General features: G+C 41.5%; 1 protein-coding gene across 1 annotated transcript in view; it reads right to left on the bottom strand.

Annotated features, from left to right (window-relative positions):
- LOC131089251 (transcription initiation factor TFIID subunit 4-like) overlaps positions 1-18771 on the bottom strand; it is a 153395-nt gene that overhangs the window by 50175 nt on the left and 84449 nt on the right. The gene's annotated exons all lie outside the window — the stretch shown is intronic.

The raw sequence follows: 18771 nt of genomic DNA, 5'->3' as shown, positions 1-18771 counted from the left end.
CCTTACAAACCAGGACTGAGTCTCCACCCCAGTGTGGTTCCACCACCCAGCCCTTGGTTTAGGATGCAGGAACCCCCCTGCCTGATTTTCCATCTCCCTGTCACTCTTCTGGCACCACCAACCCAATTTGAATTGAAATACCAATTCAAATTTAAAAACCTCTCATTTTTTATCTTATATTTATTTTGAATTTCAAACATACTTGATGTTTTCTCAAAATAATAAGATATCTCTATCTAAATGCTAGCCAAAGGTAATGCTGACACAGAACCTTTACAAACTGACTTTCCAAGTGCTTTCTGGGCTTAGGCTTTAGGTAAGAATACATTTGACCAGTTTGAAGCAGCTGCCAGCTGCATTATGTAACAATATAGCACACTACAGAAAATAGGAGAAAGTGCTCTGGCCAGCAGTGAGGCAAGATTGCATATTCACTAAAAACTGTGTCATTCTTTCAGAGTGATAATGATAAGTGTCATATTCCCAACAAACTAATGTTTTAATAAATATTCTGATCAATACCACACAAGAATAGTTGATTAGGCAACACAGTGTATTATCTTAATTAGACAAAAGTATTCATATCTCTTAGCAATAATTCTTATTAATCTCAAAACTTTGGGTTTGCAAAATCTATCAACAAACTGAGGTGTTTCCTTTCTAATCCCACTGATGTCACTCTTATTCCCACTTCAGCAGCAGTGCACAGAACAACACCTTGAGAAATTCAAGGGTGGTAATGAAAACATGGAATGATACAGGCACAATTCCTCATTAAAATGACACTGAACTGACAAGCAGAGATAGAAGTGTCTCAGCCATTACCTACACATGATGTGCACATAAAAGCAGGGCCTGAACTATCTCAACCAATGCTAAAAGGAAAGGAGGTTTAAGCAAAAAAGTGCCAGTGTGGAGTGCCTTTTCTCCATCCACCTCTGTCCAGAAAAAGCAGATCCACTCATGCCTCTTTTCAGTGCAGCTCTCAGATGAATTCATTTGGCAGCCTGACCACACTTGTGCCTGACCAGCTTTGGTGACAGGCTGGCCAGGGAATGTTTCCAGCTCCAGGGGATGGGGCCAGGGCCCAGCCCTGCCCAGAGCCAGGGGAGGTGACCAGAGAGCCCTGGAGGGCAGCACCAAGGAGCTGGAGGCAGCAGTGAGGGGCCCAGAGCTGGGCACAGCACTGAGGTGTGGCCTCAGCAGTGCCCAGCACAGAGGGGCAGGCGCTGCCCTGCTCCTGCTGATCCAGCCCAGGTGCCATGGGCCTCTTGTCCCCTTGGGCACACTTTGGCTCACACTGAGGCACTGTCAAGCACCAGCAGCACCTCTCCCACCTTTGTCCATGATGTGGACACTGGGACCTAACACAGCCCCAGCATCCTGACAGCACTGAGCTGGAACTGGGAATGTTCAGCGCCCAGTTCACTGAACCTGGAGAACAGAAGGCCCCAGAAAGACCTCACTGGGGCTTTCCAATGCCTACAAGGAGCTAACAGGAAAGACAGACAGGGACTTTGGACAAGGGCCTGGAGTGACAGGATATGAGGGAATGGCTTCACACTGAAAGAGTGTGGATTTGGATTAGATATAAGGAAAAAAATCTGTCTCTGGGAGGTGCTGAGCTCCTGGCACAGCTGCCCAGAGAAGCTGTGGCTGCCCCATCCCTGGCAGTGTCCAAGGCTGGACAGAGCTTGGAGCAACCTGGGACAGTAAAGAATGTCTCAGTTCATGACAAGGGGTGAACAAGATGATCTCAAAGATCCCTTCCAAACCAGACCATTTAATATTTTCACATTCTTCAGAAAATTGAATTCAGTCAGAGTTTGAAACCCCATTTTGAAACCCCATTAGAGTTTGAAATCCTGTCCCTTGCTCATGGCAAGGGATGAACAAGATGATCTCGAAGATCCCTCCATTTTGAATTTTCACATTCTTCAGAAAATTGAATTCAGTCATTTAGAGTTTGAAACCCCATTTTTCACACTTTCATGCTTTCATACATTTTGCAAGCACAGTTATTACCATAACTTCAGTATAACATTATCTAAAAATACATCTCTCATCTACGGGGTAAAAGAATTTCCTAAATACAAAAAAGCAACGTAGAAAAATATCTCAATAATAGTGCAAAGGTCTATACATACTTCTCTTTGCCAACTCATATTAGGTTTTTAGCTCAAATATCTTTGGCTCTGTTCCAGATTAAATGCCAGTTAGGCAGAGCTGCCCGCTTACCCTTTCAAGGTAGATAGCAACAGTGGTGAGCTCTAATCATTTACAAAGGTCATGATCGGAAGCTAGCCCGTGAGCAGTCATTTAAAATTCCATTGATCCCTATTTGTAGTCAGGGAAAGAAAATGGACATTTCAGCTGTATTGTAATTATGAGGCTTCAAGGCAACTGTAAATAGATGTGCAAATCTAGATACTGGCAAATACCTTAGAGAAGAAATTATTACTATAGTATAACATATATCCAGGAAAGGTTGAAGATAAAACTGCATATAAAAAAAGATCAATCATCTTTTTGCTAATTTGCCTTGCTTGCCAGCCTACAAGGGTTATCACAATTATCAGAAGTCTGATGAATATTTAAGCAAAGGCCAACTGGCTTAGAGTGATCTCAGACAAAGTTGTCAAGCTTTGCAGAATAAGAAATTCTGCACTGGAGTAAGTATTCGTTTCCTGGGAGGTGCAGGTCAGAAATACAGTCTGATAGATAACTGGTATTATGCAAAGGTTATATGAATATTGTATCAGTGTCTTATCCAAAGTCACCATTTGCAAACCCACAGGAAGCTAATACTGTGCTACCTGTACTACACTACACCCTGGCTGTTTCCACGTGGAATATCAGCACATAGTGCCTCTTGTTGAGATTTTTTGCACATGAAAATTGTAAAGCAAAAGGTGCCACTTCTCTAAATTTCCCATAGTGGGATAAATCTTGCCCTCACTTTGAAACCTGCAAATTGGTTTTACCAAGAAACTATGGAATAGCTTCAAGAATCTGCAGAAAGCTTTGCACACATCTATTCCTCAGGTTCTTTGTCTTCTCTTTTTTGATCAGTGAGAAACACTAAAGATGGTTCTTGATCTCACATACTAATCTTGACAAGTGCACAAGATGTTCCACTACCTGTAATTCATCCCCAACAGACAGAGCCAAAGGAGCTGAGCTCTGTTCTACCCTCACTGGGTGAATTCTGCTAGGACTTCATTCTTCACCTGCCTGTGTTCTCACCCCACATCACCCAGCCTGCCTGTGCCTGCCATGGGCTCTCCACACAAGGATCCTCCTCCACTGTGTGCCTCACTTATCATCAAGCCCCAGTGGGCTGAACAGACATTCCTGTAATACAAATAAGGAATATGCTGCCAGGTACAAAAGATGCAGAAGGAAACACAACACAGTTTCTGATACTGGTTTAACAGCACACACTGTGGTAAACTACAGCAGGAAAGAATAACCTTATTTAACCTTATTTAACATGAATGCTGATCAAAAAATTTCTAATACATCAAACACATCATCAGTGAGATCACAGGATCCTGATGTTTTATAACATAGAGGCTGAAGTGGTGAAAATACTTGATAAATACTGTATTGCACAAATTCTCAACAATCTTTTATAAATTAGCACTGGTGGTTTTTTATGCTTTCTTTAAAGCCCATCTGAAAGCAGAGAATCATAAAATTACATTTAAAAATAATCAGAAGAGTTATGATCCTGATACTGACTCCCAACAAGCCTTCAGCTTGCAGAGGTCAGCGTATTCCAGTTGACAGGAGAGCCTCTCTGCACACTATCAACCATGAAGCTGCTTACAAGAAAACATCTTTGCAGTTTATGGATGCTTAATAGCAAGACATTTAAGAAGACCTTATTAAGATCCCAGACCATCCTTTAATACCATACCATTATTGGCTTCTTCATACTCCTATTAAAACTTTATCTTATTTTCCAAGTCACATACTTCTGTTTCTTCATAGCCTACGTTACATTACCTGCACCACTCTCTTTCCTACCCATCATCTGCCTTTTCATGAAAAATATTGCCCCCAGTTGTAATTTCTGTTCAAAACAATTTTTTACAAAATATCTTGGCTTTGGTTCCAAAGAGGGGACACGGCACCTTGTGCACCAGATGCACACCCTGGCCTGTGGAGGCTCTTCTCCCCAGAGCACTCTGGAATCACATCCTGTGTCAAGTGGAAATGACTTTGCAACCAGCCTCTGAATCCTCAGCACTAAGAATAACAGGAATTGAATGTCCCCATCTTCAGTGTTCTGAAATTACTCTTAGAAGAACCTGTAAAACTAAAGCTACTTATGCTTCTGACTTTACATGATCAATTATATTTTCAAGCTAACATAGCAGCTGTTTCTACAATAGCTTATCTTCTAACTATGCCAGTTACTAATTACTGGATATTTAAACAAATGAAGCACCTGTTACTATCTGTACATCCTGATAAAATAATTTCCTGTTACTTAACATGATTTACCAGAAATGAATCTAACTCACTACATAACCAACAAGATGCAACTGTTTGACAGCTGCATTCATTCACACTCTTATTTTCATATTGGGCTCCTGATGCAAAATCTTTCTTTAACTTGCCTTTATCACAAATAATATGGACATATTTATCAATAGCATATCAAAATTTCTGCCCTCTGAGACGAAAGCAATGCTTCAATTCAGAACCACATTCATTAACAACAATTAAGTTTTTTGAAAGTAAAAATATTTCTCTAAAACACAAATATTCCAATATATTATATAAGTAAAATGCTTACAAATCAGATGCTGTTCCTTACTCCTTATCAAATCCAAATGTATTTTTAGCATGGGAGGTCTCTCATTTGATGAAAAGTACACCATAAGAACAAAGCATTATTTTGAACACTGACATTTTCTTGTGATGGTGGCACAGCATTAAAACCACAGAAAGAACACTACTTCACCACTTTAATAAAGTGAGCTAACCAGAGAAGTTCTAGAATTTTAGTTTGTTTTCTGCAGATCATTATTTGTTATGATACATTTAGGTATTTCAGAAAGAAGTGCCACAAGCCATATGCCACAAGGAAGACAGCCATATGTCTATGTGAAGTATCAACACTAGATCTTAAAAGCTAGGTTTAGTAATTTCCAAAAACCAAGAATGCACTTATTTGTCAGGCAAAGAGAAGTGAGCTTTGTCTAAAGCAGAAATGTAGATGAAATATAGGTATGGGCTGTAGATGCTAAGGACTAAGAGCAATTTCCTTCCATATGATCAGAAAGTAAGAGGACAGCTGGAACTCCTAAAAATTCTAGTCTACATATAAATACCTTCAAAAATTAAAGAGAGAAGAAGGAGTGGGATCACATGAGAGAGTGAAAGGTCAAGGAGGTGGTTCTGTGCCTACAGGCAGAATTCAGGGATGTTTTTTGGCCTAGAAGGAAAATAACCCAGTGACAGAGACACAGAGATGATTGTGAAGATAAAGAAGAAAGAGCTTAAGGAAGTATTCATGTATGTTTAAACAGTGCCAGTACAGGATTTGATAAGGGAATAGAAGCCAAATTGTAAAAGTAAGTTTCTGTAGTCACAGAGCTAACTCAGCCCACCAGGATCTACATTTTATCTACTCACAATTCCCAATCTAGCTCAGAAACACCACCTAAGGAGAAAGGAGAGGAGGCTCCACAGCAGCTATAAATATCAACAGCATTCATGGGTGAGGACAGGCAGCAGTGAACCCCGAGCAGGAACCTGGCAACAGAGGGTGCTAAATGGCAGAAATGTTTGATGAAAGCAAGATCATATAAACAATGATTTAAGCATTGATTTCTAGCCAATAAGCATCAATGGAAATCCCTCCTAATTCTGTCTGCGATGGATGGCTTAATTCCTGATAACAGGGTCATATGCTGAGAAAAACCTGTCTTAATTGATGGCTCTGTAACATGTATCTATCAGTCTCAGACACTGATTACACCCCCTGGAAAAACATCTTTTCTGCTCAGGAGTGCCTGAAATGCAGAACCATTACACATGTCCTAAGATGGCCACAACAGAAGGTGCAATTAAAAATGAAACTCATTAAAAATGCTGGCAGGAACCTCATGAAGTCCAGGACAATGATGAAGAAGGATGGGTGCCTCAGTGAATTTCAGGGAGTCTTGCAAAGCAGCCTGTGTGTGCAGCAGCCCTGTGCTATCCCCCAGCCCTGGCTCTGAAATCCCTCAAGGTCAGCACAGCCCCAGTGCCTGGTAAGGAACTGCTCCAAGCACTGAAGTACTGCAAAAATGCCACACCAGAGAGCTTTCACCTGTGCAACAGCAGCTCATGCACCAAACACATTCTGTGAGACTTTTAAACATTCACAGCTCTGACAAATTGTATCTAATTTTGTTCAGTACAAAGCTGGATGCTGCTCCTTCCCAAGTGCTCTCCCACAGGTCAGTAAAAGCTCCAGCTGTCCCTTGCAATGGTTGCACACGTAGCTGAACCAGATCAAGATTCTTCTTTACTGTGGAAGGTGTTTGTCTGTTGGGTTTTGGTGAGGGGAGTTTCTTCTTTTTTCTTACCCACACACTTTTAACAGCAGCTGAAAATTATTGCATAGCGTTAGGAAAAAAATCACCCTGGGCAAAGACCAAGCTGGGAATGTTTCAGCCTCAAGATGACTGTTTCTCAAAATAATGAGCATCTGAACACAGTTCTGGAATCTTAACTGGGGTACTTTGGACCGAGCATCTTTCCTACAACAGACATTTCTGTTTATTACATCTAATTTCATTATGTTTTACAAGTTTAGTCAAATTTTCCATTTCAACGTGCCCTATTACTTTCAAGACAATGTGTCAAACTCTGATACAGAAAATGCCAGGTGCATCCTGCCTTTCATTTTCATTTTTCCTTGAAATAAAAAGACTTAAAATCTTAATTTTCACTAGTCTTGTACAGTACACAGTCAAATGGAATTTTTAAAACAATTATCCTTATATCTATAATTTCATCTACTTACTGCTCAAGACTTCAAACTGTCTGAATTGGTATATATATACATATTTATATGCGTGTGTGCATATATATATATATATATATATATATATATATATATATATATATATATATATATAAAATAGTCACAGGTTTAATTTTCTTGGAAGTATCCTTAACAGCTGACTCATAATTTATAAAAAATCAAAAGCATGAAGAATGTGAGATTTGATTTTAAACTCTTGTAAATTTTTAACATACTGGGTTACATCTTTTGATTTTCCAAATACAATGCACTATCATTTAATCAATTATTAACTTAAACACATTTATTTCTGTAACAGTCCAACAATTTCTTAAGCTACATATTCCTGTTTAGAGTCACACAGCGTATGATAAATACTTAAGGAAGATATCCCTCAAACACCTCTGAAAGAGTTTTAAAACAATGGAATTTTTGTCCATCCAATAACTTTAATCGTTACATTCCTGCACTCCTCAGAGTCTGTTGTTTGAATTCCAGTACCATTCCTCAAACCATTTCTCTCCAGTAGCACCAGTTCCAGGCTCTCCTATGCTAAGCTGTTTTAAACCTTTATATTTGTTAGGTGCTGTAAGAGCACATGGCAGATTTGCCAAGCCAAATCTGAGCAAAGCCCATTTGAGCCAGGGGTTTCTGAGGCACAGACAACTGGGCAGGATCAGCACTACTAGAGCTGCGACTTACTGGAGTGTCCATAACTTACCTGTAGAGAGATCAGAAAAAAACTCTGATAAAAATCCCCATAGATCTGTTATTTTGTTATTTATCAGTCCTAATTTTATTTTGGAGCAAGGCAATCACCAATGTTCTCAAGGTGTTCCTCAAAGGACACGAGACAGCATCAGTATGGCTGGGAAGAACATGAGCCACAGAGCTCACTGGGGCTGCTCAGCTCAGAGCACCCAGTGGCACAGCCTCACTCCCAGGGCTTGGCAAAACAGATGGAAAAGGTATTTTCCCAGGCTCTTTGCTCATCTAAGTAGGGGTTTACCATACTCTCCAGATTTCTAGAATCTTCTCCTTTCCCCCTGAAGTGAGACACTGTGTGAGGACTCAAACTGATGTTTGAACCAAGACCAGGGAGTAAAACACACAGTGAAGGCCTGAGTGGAGCTCAGTCACGTCGAGAGTTCCAGACTGAAGCAATGAGAGCAGGAAACCTGCTGAGCTGTGGCTTTGGGACAAGGGACAGGAACACTGGCATACGGGAGGACACTCCACAAAGAGTGGGCGTTTCTAAAATCATGCCCTGGAAAATAAGAGTGCAAGCAGTAATCCCAAAGGCTGTGCTGCCCACTGTAACACAGGGCTCAGTGCTGGACTGGAAGGTGACCAACTGCCCTGCTTTTCACATGGCAGGTGTCCAATAAACAAAAACTCCATTGTTTTACAACTCTTTCAGAGGTGTTTGAGGGATATCTTCTTTCAGTATTTATTATACCCTGTGTTACTCTAGATAGGAATATGTAGCTTAAGAAATGGTTGGACTGTTACAGAAAATACCCTGCAAAGACTCTTCCATCATCTGAGCAATACAACAGCTATTTGGATAGGGAGAACTCTCCATGGCTGCTGCAACTTTGTGTTAGTGCTAGGGGAGTCAGATCAGGAATTTTACCTGCACCATCTTCTCCATGCATCAGGAATTGCAAGCAGAGCACTTTGGTTAGTTTTATTTCTGTTCATCTCTGGCCCTACTTGAAATCTGAATTAATTAAAAACCAGTACACCAGAACTGCACCAGGAAGATGGAAGAAGTTCTTGGCTGGTCTATCAATGAAGCCAGCTGAAGACCAAAGCACACAGGAGGATCTCATCATCCCTGAAGAGTGACAGTATTTCATACCATAAAATTTCAAATCAGCCTGAAGCATTTCCCCCATTTTTTTCCAAATAAGTATTTCTATTTTTTGGTAAAATTTCTCTGGCTATATTCCATTAGCACAAAACTTCAGAATAGCAGAAATTTTAAGTGCATTTAAAATAGCAGGTAATCAGAAATTCTAGTAAGAGGCTTTATTAACTAGATTATTCCAAAAGAAAATGCCCAGATTTTGATACCAGTCCTCTAGCATTCTTATGGGAAATCTGCATCTTGAAACTGCCAGCCTCATTTGAGGAAATGAGGCGAATGTAGCAATCTACTAAAAATCATTTGGCTGTAATAAGTAATTTTAATCAAATAGTTAGAGAGAATGGCATTGGAGTTAATGTCTGAAGTGTCATAAACAGATGGGGAATGTGCAGTGTAGCGACTGGTTGTGCACTTTTAACGCAATTTCCTCTTCTGCAGTCTGGATCGTGGTTTGATCAAGTCTAAGTGACATGACAAAAACAAATTTAATTTATTCTGAAACTATATTCAACTAAAGAATGCACAATACAGCAAGTGTGCTGCTCTGCTGGAAAGTGAGGTTTGAGGCACAGCAAAACACCGGGAACAAAAATAGCCACACGCCCACCACCTTCTTCCCCTTAAAAGTTGTGGGGGTGGTGCTGGGGGTGCACTTGTAAAATGGAAGTTCCACTGGGGATGCAAAACAAGCTTGAATTTAAATAATCTACATCTTTTCTATTTTAGACTGAGCTACAGCAAAACCGCTGCTGCTCATTTGTGCTGCAGATCAAGGGAACAACGCACCACAGTGTGGGGACAAAATATTTCAAGCAATTTCTCAGACACTGACAAGTAGTAAATTAGGGAATCTTGTAAGTACAATACAGTAGTCATCCCCTTCTATTGATCACATATAATTTACATCTTACAAAGATGTGAATTCTTGCATTCTCACTCCACAAGGAAAATCTCAATGATTTATTCATTTCAAATAAAAAATAGAAGGTAGATGAGAAGAATTACTTCACAGGCTGCAGCTTTCTCAGGGCACTAGTGCTAGGCTCTTCTTTCGCACTGCCCGAAGGGCCTTTGTGTGCAAGTCCCTCTAATTAACAAGGTGAATCATGCAGCAGTTCCCTAATTAGTGAACATGACAAGCCAATGGAAACAAGCAGACAGACCTGGCGCACAGATATGGTCAACAAAAGGCACAGCAACACACCATTAAAAAATGCCTATTTCAAGTAAGTAAAATAGCAAGAGAACTAGCATAATGCTTAATTTTCCTTTTCATGTTTTATGCTTATTCCTCATTTATTGCAGATATAAATAACGACACAAAAAATCAAGGTTTCCAACTGCAAGTCACACCACTTCTCCAAAATCAAAGACTACTTATCCTACGTGAATAAGCATCTGCTCAAGGGGCATTATTTGTTTTCTCTCTTGTTTTTCTGCTTTAAAGAACTGCAGTCACATTACACGCTTAGGACTTTAAGAATCCATTAATTAATTCTATTCAAAATTATTTTTTCTTGAAATCCTTTTTCACCAATAGATGAAAGGAGTGCAATAGTTGCACAATTATTGCATTTTAAAAAATGCCTACATTCCCAACATGTCATAATTTCTACCTTTTGTATGAGAATAAATAAATAATATAAGTGAATAATCAAAGAATCAGATTTGCATTAGAAAGGAAATGAGATGATCTAAAATGTACCTCCTTACCTTCCTCTTTCCAAGTAAAATATTTTTAATCTCTCACTCTTCCTTCTGCTTTTCCTAAAAACACTCATCCCATCTCCAAAACAACACAAGAGGGTTAATTAATTTTCAATTTACTGCATATTGAACCTTTGATTTAAATTTTTACAATCCTTCAATATATTACAATTCTAAAATGTGTGTCACCACCAGCAGAATGTAATTCTTCACAGAAAACCTCCACTATGCTTTTTGCTCTCTATTCCTTGGCATATTATCATAAGTAAGGAGAACTACAGATGATATCCTCATTACAGGCTCCTCTTTCTCACAATCTTGGGGGAGAAAAAATTCTGACTTTTCTCTTTGAATTGTAAAGGTAGAAGGGTAAAACTTCATTATGTTCTAAAACTGATGTTCAAAATCCTAATCTCTAAAAACCCACATTTTTCTGAACAGTCTAGTTTTAAAAATATGAGAATTAAAATACTGTCCTCTAAGAAATAATTGTTCTATTGCCCTTAAAGGTTGTTTTTTTGGCCAGAAATTTGAAGAATATTTAATGATGTTCCATTACAGAACTGGCCAGCTGTTTCAAAGTGGTTTTAAATTCACAATAAGCACTGTCAGGGATGACAAGGAGAACACTGGAATCACCACTGGTTGCTGCGCTCATTTTCCCCTTCTTGTCTGTGTGCACTTCCCAACTTTTCTCGGACCCCATCCAGCACACCCTGCCTAGGACAGCTCACACCCAGGCTGGAAGTATCCTGTTCTAGCATCAAGGCACAAAGGAAAATCTGCTAGCAAGTGAACTCAGCTGTGCCATATGCAGGCAGGAAGGGTTCAGCAAGCAGCCTGTCACAAAGGCTTACTGTTGCACAGAGCAGTGAGCAGGGCTCTGTGCCGTGCCGCTCGCCCCGGTGCTGCACACAGCTGGGCTGCACGGGACTGCTGCACCCTCAAACACTCCCTGCATGGAGATCCTCCACCTGCAGCAGCAAAATCAAGGAGATGGGACAGGCACCAAACAGACACACCCGGAAATCAATGCAGAATCACAACGTTTGATTGGCTAGGACTGATTTCCAGATAAACTGCATACACGTATATCGCCAGCCAGGGTCCATGTAAAATTCACCAACAGGACAGGAGTGCTGGGAACGTGCCTTGAGCTGTTTGATTTTCCAGCATCAGCCTCATTCCATGGTTATGGCAATGGGAAGATGCCATCAGCTCACATACCAGGCAGTAGACAAAGAATGAAATATTAAGAAGTTTTAAACTTATAATAAAGCTCTGTGTATTGTGTTTTCAAACTCACAAGCAAATATTGTATTCAAAAGCAGCAAACATTAACCAAAAATACATATATATACATATATAGTATAATACATATATAGTACTTAGATAAAACATATTTATATATAAATACATATATAGTCATTAGATAAAACTACTGTCAATATCCTTTTGCTTTGTGTAATTAGTCAAAAAACTTTTAAAGTAAGTTGTAACATTAAGTTCTTTAACTACTGCCTAAAATGTAAGCTAATAACATCTTCCTGTTTTCATAACCATGTAATAAAAGTAATGCTAAAAAATAAAACAACTCAAAACACATTCCTAACAATCCCATCCCGTTCCTAACTTGTACATAAACCCCCAACCAACAATAAATGGTGTTCTGTGGGAGGACTGAACTTATGATTTTTAGATTATGAAACTGATGCTGGAAAATAAAGCAGCTCAAAGCACGTTCCTAGCAGTCCTGTCCTGTTTGTGATTTGTACACAGACCCTGGCCAGTGATAACATACACAGGTTATTTTATAGATACAACTGCAAAAGTATTTTGCATTTAAGCAAAAATGATAGGTGCAGCTGATAACAATAAATCCTAATTGTCCACAGGAGTTGTTATGATATGAGATGATATCTAACACCAGAGGACAAATTCTGTTTGTTTTGGATATTGCTACTGATGTCAATAGAGTTGTTCCATAGTTACAGTGGTGGGGCAGAAGGATTCAATTATAACATTTAAATATAAAGGACACACATTTAAAAAGTGGCAGGAGCAAAAATGCACTCAGAGGTGTATTTTATTTGACAGGGCAAAAATAAAATATCACAGATCATTCTCACACTTTCTACATAGCCTACTACATGTCCTCAGCACTCCTGAATGCTGGCATGCCTGCTAAGGCAGACATTTCCTTACCCACTGGATATAGGATGTTTGTTCTTCAAATTTCAGTACTTCCCAGAAATTATTTCTCCCCATAGCTAGATGGACAGATGAATATTTTTTAACTGAGGAATTATTTTCAAAGCCTCAGTTAAAATTACCTGAGGATATTTATGAAATGTACATTTATGACTTTGTTTCTTTTGTGTAGCTGAGCAGATCACAGAAACCATCCTATATTGCAATGTTAACAGAAGCATCCATTGACAAATTTAAAAAATATATGCATTTTATATAGCATAATAATGTAGAAGGTATTTAAATATTATAGTAGCTCTCTATCCAAATAGTCAAATAAATAAAGGAACAGAACACTGTCACATATTACTGAAACCCAGCACCTTGTACTGAGCACCATGACTGCACACAAACACACAGAAGTTTAATTCAATAGCTAAGCAGTTTTTACCTCTATGTCAACTACCAGATTAAACATTGACAAAACTGGAATAAAGAAATGGTCTCAGGAAACTTTGCCAGTCTCTCATGGCCTGAAGTTGCCTTTCTCCTCTGCCAAAATTCAGAGTATTGTTTGATTTCTGCACCCTAAAATAGAAGTTTTCAATCTGAGATTTAATTACAGAAGCTCATAGGGTGAGCTAATGGAGCTCCATATTCTTTAGGTGTTTCCATGCAACCTGAAGGTCTGTATCACCCTATCTTGCAGCCACCTAGATCACTAAAAAGGTAAAAACAGCAAAAATATTCAAACACTTATTTCTTAGAGGGAGGAAGAAATCATCCCATACTTTTGTTTTCTGACACACAGAAGAGATTCCTGAACATACTGCTTAAGAAGGAAAGACTAGCAAATGCTGATGACAGACCATGATTAAAAGAGAACAATTTTGCTGAATAGTGAATTTACTGCTCCTCCAAACAGGAAGCTGAAAGCACTTGACTCAATTAAACAGCAGCATATACAGTGAAGTGATGCTGTGTATTCACTAACCTTCCCAATCATTCCCTGCCACACAAAGGCAGGGCAGAAATCCTGGAAATTCCACAGGTACCCCTTGAGGGGAGCCCAGCTCACCTGTCCAGAGCTGGCAGGTGCCCACTGCAGCCACTGAATGCTGGGCTGCCTTAGGACTAAGGGCTCTGTGGAAACACAACTCAGAATTTAAACAAGGTTTTGAAAATAAATAGAAAAATTATCCTATTTCTCATAAAAACATGCTATCTTCTCACCAATTTCACCTCAAGTATGTTTCTAGTGGAGTGAACATTCTGCTCCTCTCCTGCCGTCCTGAACACAACTAACACCTGAGTTTAGCACTTATGCTTTGTTTTCCTATTGAGTATTTTTGACACTTTCCTAAAGCTTACTTAAATTATCTGACATGTTTGCCAGATATGAGCACATCTGCCAGGACAAATCTTTTTATTATTATGATTTTTATTTTTTTTAAATAATAGATTTTCAAGGACCTCACCACATGAATATGGCTTTTGGCCATTAAGAGAAATCTTCAGAATCCACAGGGTGTTACTTCTGTTTCAAGAATATAAATGTCTGTTCTGGATATAAATACATTTTCTACTTGTGGAGGGAAAGGACACAGCAGTGTAAGAGGCTGCTCTGTACCTCATGGCTGTGCAGAGTCAATAAACCCATGAACTGTAATTGCACCACACTGCTTTTCAACTTGCTTCCCTTCAGCCTTACCCAATACTGAGGTAGCAGTTTTTAGGAAGCTGTAACACCTCAGTGTACAGACACTCATCAGCATAAATGCATTTAACATATCTTCCCATTCTAGGAAATCAGGTATTTAAGTCCATTTCCATGGAAATCTAGAAGTTAAGCACCAATTCAGCAGCAATTTGTAATACTAAACAAAACCAAAACTCTTACAAATCATTACTCAACTGCTCAATAACATTAAAAATACATTAACACCTTTCACGTGTTTACATTTTTGAGAGAATCATACCTACCTTTAACAAAACTATTTGAGGGGAAAACATTCTATATTGTGAATGAAAATAAGATATTTTATTTATTTAAAAGATTACTACTACTACTGCAGGCTAACTACTTTTTCAAGGTATGTTGAGCAGTATCTCATTATTCAGCTAAGATGATGTAACTCTTTCACAGGCTGACACAGTATTTTTGAACGACAAGACAAAACTAAAAATAGGAAATACATGCTAACACACCTTTCATGATCCCTGCATGTCACTGCCCAGCCACCTAGCCTGTAGCTTAGAGAAGAGCTGCGTAAAAGCTAGCTACAGTCAGAAATGTTGAGTGTTTAGTTAACCAAAATGGACACTTTTTACCCTACTGTTAATGGTATTAAATATTCTCAAAAATGGGCTGGCGAGGAAGTTTTGAATTACTCTGTTTAAAATTTTACTACTGCATTTCAACTTTTGCTTTAACTGTACTCCCATGAACTCTTTCAGCTTCCACTACCAGGTTAGAAACAGATCCCAGATTTTACGGAAAGCAGTGTGCTCTATGAAATGTACACATTGCAAACGAGGTGATCCCTTGTGAGAGAGAGCACCGAACATGCGAGCACTCACCCAGACTGCGGCCGGGAGGCGGCTGCGGGAGCAGGGGAAGGTCAGTGCGGGGGCTTCATAAAGAGGAGCTGGGGCAGGGACACGGGAGCCGCAATGTGCAGCCCTAGCCCGGGTGGACAGGGACACAAGGAGCCGAGATGTGCAGCCCCAGCTCGGGTGGACAGGGGCACACGGAGCCGGGATGAGCAGCCGCAGCCCCTCACAGGAAGGGGCACACGGAGCCGGGATGAGCAGCCGCAGCCCCTCACAGGAAGGGGCACACGGAGCCGGGATGAGCAGCCGCAGCCCCTCACAGGAAGGGGCACACGGAGCCGGGATGAGCAGCCGCAGCCCCTCACAGGAAGGGGCACACAGAAGGGATGAACAGCCCCAGCCCCTCACAGGAAGGGGCACACAGGAGAAGTGATGAGCAGCCGCAGCCCCTCACAGAAAGGGGCACACGGAGCCGGGATGAGCAGCCTCAGCCCCTCACAGGAAGGGGCACACGGAGCCGGGATGAGCAGCCTTAGCCCCTCATAGGAACGGGCACACGGAGCCGGGATGAGCAGCCGCAGCCCCTCACAGGAAGGGGCACACAGAAGGGATGAACAGCCCCAGCCCCTCACAGGAAGGGGCACACGGAGCCGGGATGAACAGCCCCAGCCCCTCACAGGAAGGGGCACACAGTAGGGATGAGCAGCCCCAGCCGCAGCCCCTCACAGGAAGGGGCACACGGAGCCGGGAAGAGCAGCCCCAGCCCCTCACAGGAAGGGGCACACAGGAGAGGGGATGAGCAGCCGCAGCCCCTCACAGGAAGGGGCACACGGAGCCGGGATGAGCAGCCCCAGCCCCTCACAGGAAGGGGCACACAGGAGAAGGGATGAGCAGCCCCAGCTCCAGCCCCTCACAGGAAGGGGCACACGGAGCCGGGATGAACAGCCCCAGCCCCTCACAGGAAGGGGCACACAGGAGAGGGGATGAGCAGCCGCAGCCCCTCACAGGAAGGGGCACACGGAGCCGGGAAGAGCAGCCCCAGCCCCTCACAGGAAGGGGCACACGGAGCCGGGCGCTCGCCTCCGTGCCCTGAGGGCAGCGCATGTGACGCGGGCCCCGCAGGATCCGGGGGCAGATGAAAGCTGGCAGCTGTGGCTGCCTCGGGCGCTCCAGGCTGCCAAACAGGGCTTACAAACACGTTAGCTCGGCAGCAGAATTAAAGCCCTCATTCAGGTTTGTTTTGGAATCAGAAACCAACGCGCACAGAGGGGATGGGGGAAAATTTGCCCTGCAGGCTTGAGCCTAAATACACCTTGACCTCCCCCCACCCCCGCAAGCTGCTACAGAGCAGAGCAGGCTTGACTAAGGGGCCAAATCATCTAAATAATAATTCATGTTGTTGTCCAAGCAACCTCCTCAGCTCCTGACAAGCAGACACAGCTGACATTTGCTGCCCTCTACTTATTAAACAGGCAATCATATTCTAAAGTGTGGTTATTCAGCCAAATTAGCACAAAAGTAAAATCTGTTGCAGTGCTCAGTTAAAACAGTTACGTGATTTTTCCACATTCACAGCTTGCTCCAAACAGCTTTTTTTTCTTTTTTCCCCTGTCTATGCCAGTGTGATAAATTGTTCTGAACAAGGTTGTTTCTACCTGAGGAAGACCCATATTTAGACAGAATACCACTGAAGCAAAAGGAGAACTGCAAATTCAGTCTTGACCTCTCCCCTTGCACAAACTCATCTGGTATATATATATATATGTATACACACAGAGATAGTGTGTGTGTGTTTATATTTAAATAGATTTTTAAAAATTCTTTCAGAAAAAGAAGTACCAATTCCATGCATTCCTTGCTGCTTCTTCTGGAACCTATGGATGCAACTGTCAGTATTCAGGACAGGCAAACTCAAACCACCCTTATCACAAATATTACATGACAAACATGGAAAAGAATAGCCCCCTTCTCTCTCACCAAGCTTGGTTGTCCAGGCATCCAAAAGGGATTAGAAACAGGGAGCTGCCACTGTCCACTTGTTCAAAATCAAAAAGTAGTAGCACTGGTTATTCCTACAGACATGGAAGGAAAACTACAGGAGAGCTGAAGGTCTGAAGATTTTACTGTTACCACCTTCAAAAAATTCATATTACAGGAGGAAGTTCCTGTTGGACTATTTTGGTGAAATTCAAAAGAGCAAAGCCACCTTCAGCCTGAAAAATTCTTTGCAAAAAGCTTTCACCATTCTAAACCTGAGTTCTGGAAATACACATTTAAGTAGTCCTGTTGCTGTGTAATGAGAGGCTATTTATTTCAACAACCTTTTGTTGTGTTAGGCAGGACTCCATCAGGGTGTGTGTGCTGGAAGGTGATGGAGACAACAGGGAATGGCTTTCTCCTTCCCTACCACCTTTTTGCTTTAAAAAAAATGAAATCCACTAGGTAGAGCAGACTTTGTAATAGGTACTGCTCTTCTGGAACTGTTCAAACACAAGCCAAATATATTTCACACCAGAGCTAAACTCTAGTTTGAAAATGAGTCTTGACTCTTCCTCACTAGTTTTACTTGAAAAATAGGAGTACCCAGTAACTTACCATTTTGTTAGGAAACACGAGAAAACAAGAAATAATCACAAAAAGAAAAGCCAACTTTTACAGATGTATACAAGTCTTAGTCATTTCACACCCCCCATTCTCAGAGCACTAAATGGGAACCATTTTGGTAGCAGGGTAACAAAATCACTGTTTCATTGGTTATGAATAGCTGCAAAATCCTCAAACAGGAGTTTGCACCAGGAGAAATACACTTGTCATACAAGATCTAAGGAAATCACACTGCTGTTGGGTTAATTTGAAGGTTGATACCCTTCAACTGCTCAGTGAGACATCAGCTAAAGAAGGAACAATGTTTGAGTGGACAGCTGGCTTTCTTGCTCCTTTCTCTTGTCACAGCCACAGAACCCCAGAATGGTTTGGCTTGGAAGGGAACTTAAAGATCCTCTCCCCATGGACAGGGACACCTCCCACTGTCCCAGGTGCTCCAGCCCCAGTGTCCAGCCTGGCCTTGGGCACTGCCAGGGATCCAGGGCAGCCACAGCTGCTCTGGGCACCCTGTGCCAGCGCCTGCCCACCCTGACAGGGAGGAGTTTGTTACTAATGTTTAATCAACCCCTGCCCTCTCTCAGTGTGAAGCCATTCTCCCTTGCCCTGTGGCTCCAGGCCCTTGCAAATTGTCTCTCTCCATCTTTCCTCCAGGTACAGGAAGGTCACAATTAGGTCACCCTGAAGCTTCCTTCTCCAGGCTGAACAATCCTGTGCTCACTGTCCCATTTTGTTTTGCATAACCCCCTACTCTCCAAGCTATGCAACCTCATTTTTCCTGCTTACCAACACCTCCCTTGCAAAGCCTCCCAGATGTGAC

The sequence above is a fragment of the Melospiza georgiana genome, chromosome 14 (genome assembly GCF_028018845.1).
Source record: "Melospiza georgiana isolate bMelGeo1 chromosome 14, bMelGeo1.pri, whole genome shotgun sequence".
NCBI lineage: Eukaryota > Metazoa > Chordata > Aves > Passeriformes > Passerellidae > Melospiza > Melospiza georgiana.
The sequence above is the reverse complement of the archived record's forward strand: the minus strand, read 5'-3'. Positions and strand labels throughout refer to the sequence as shown.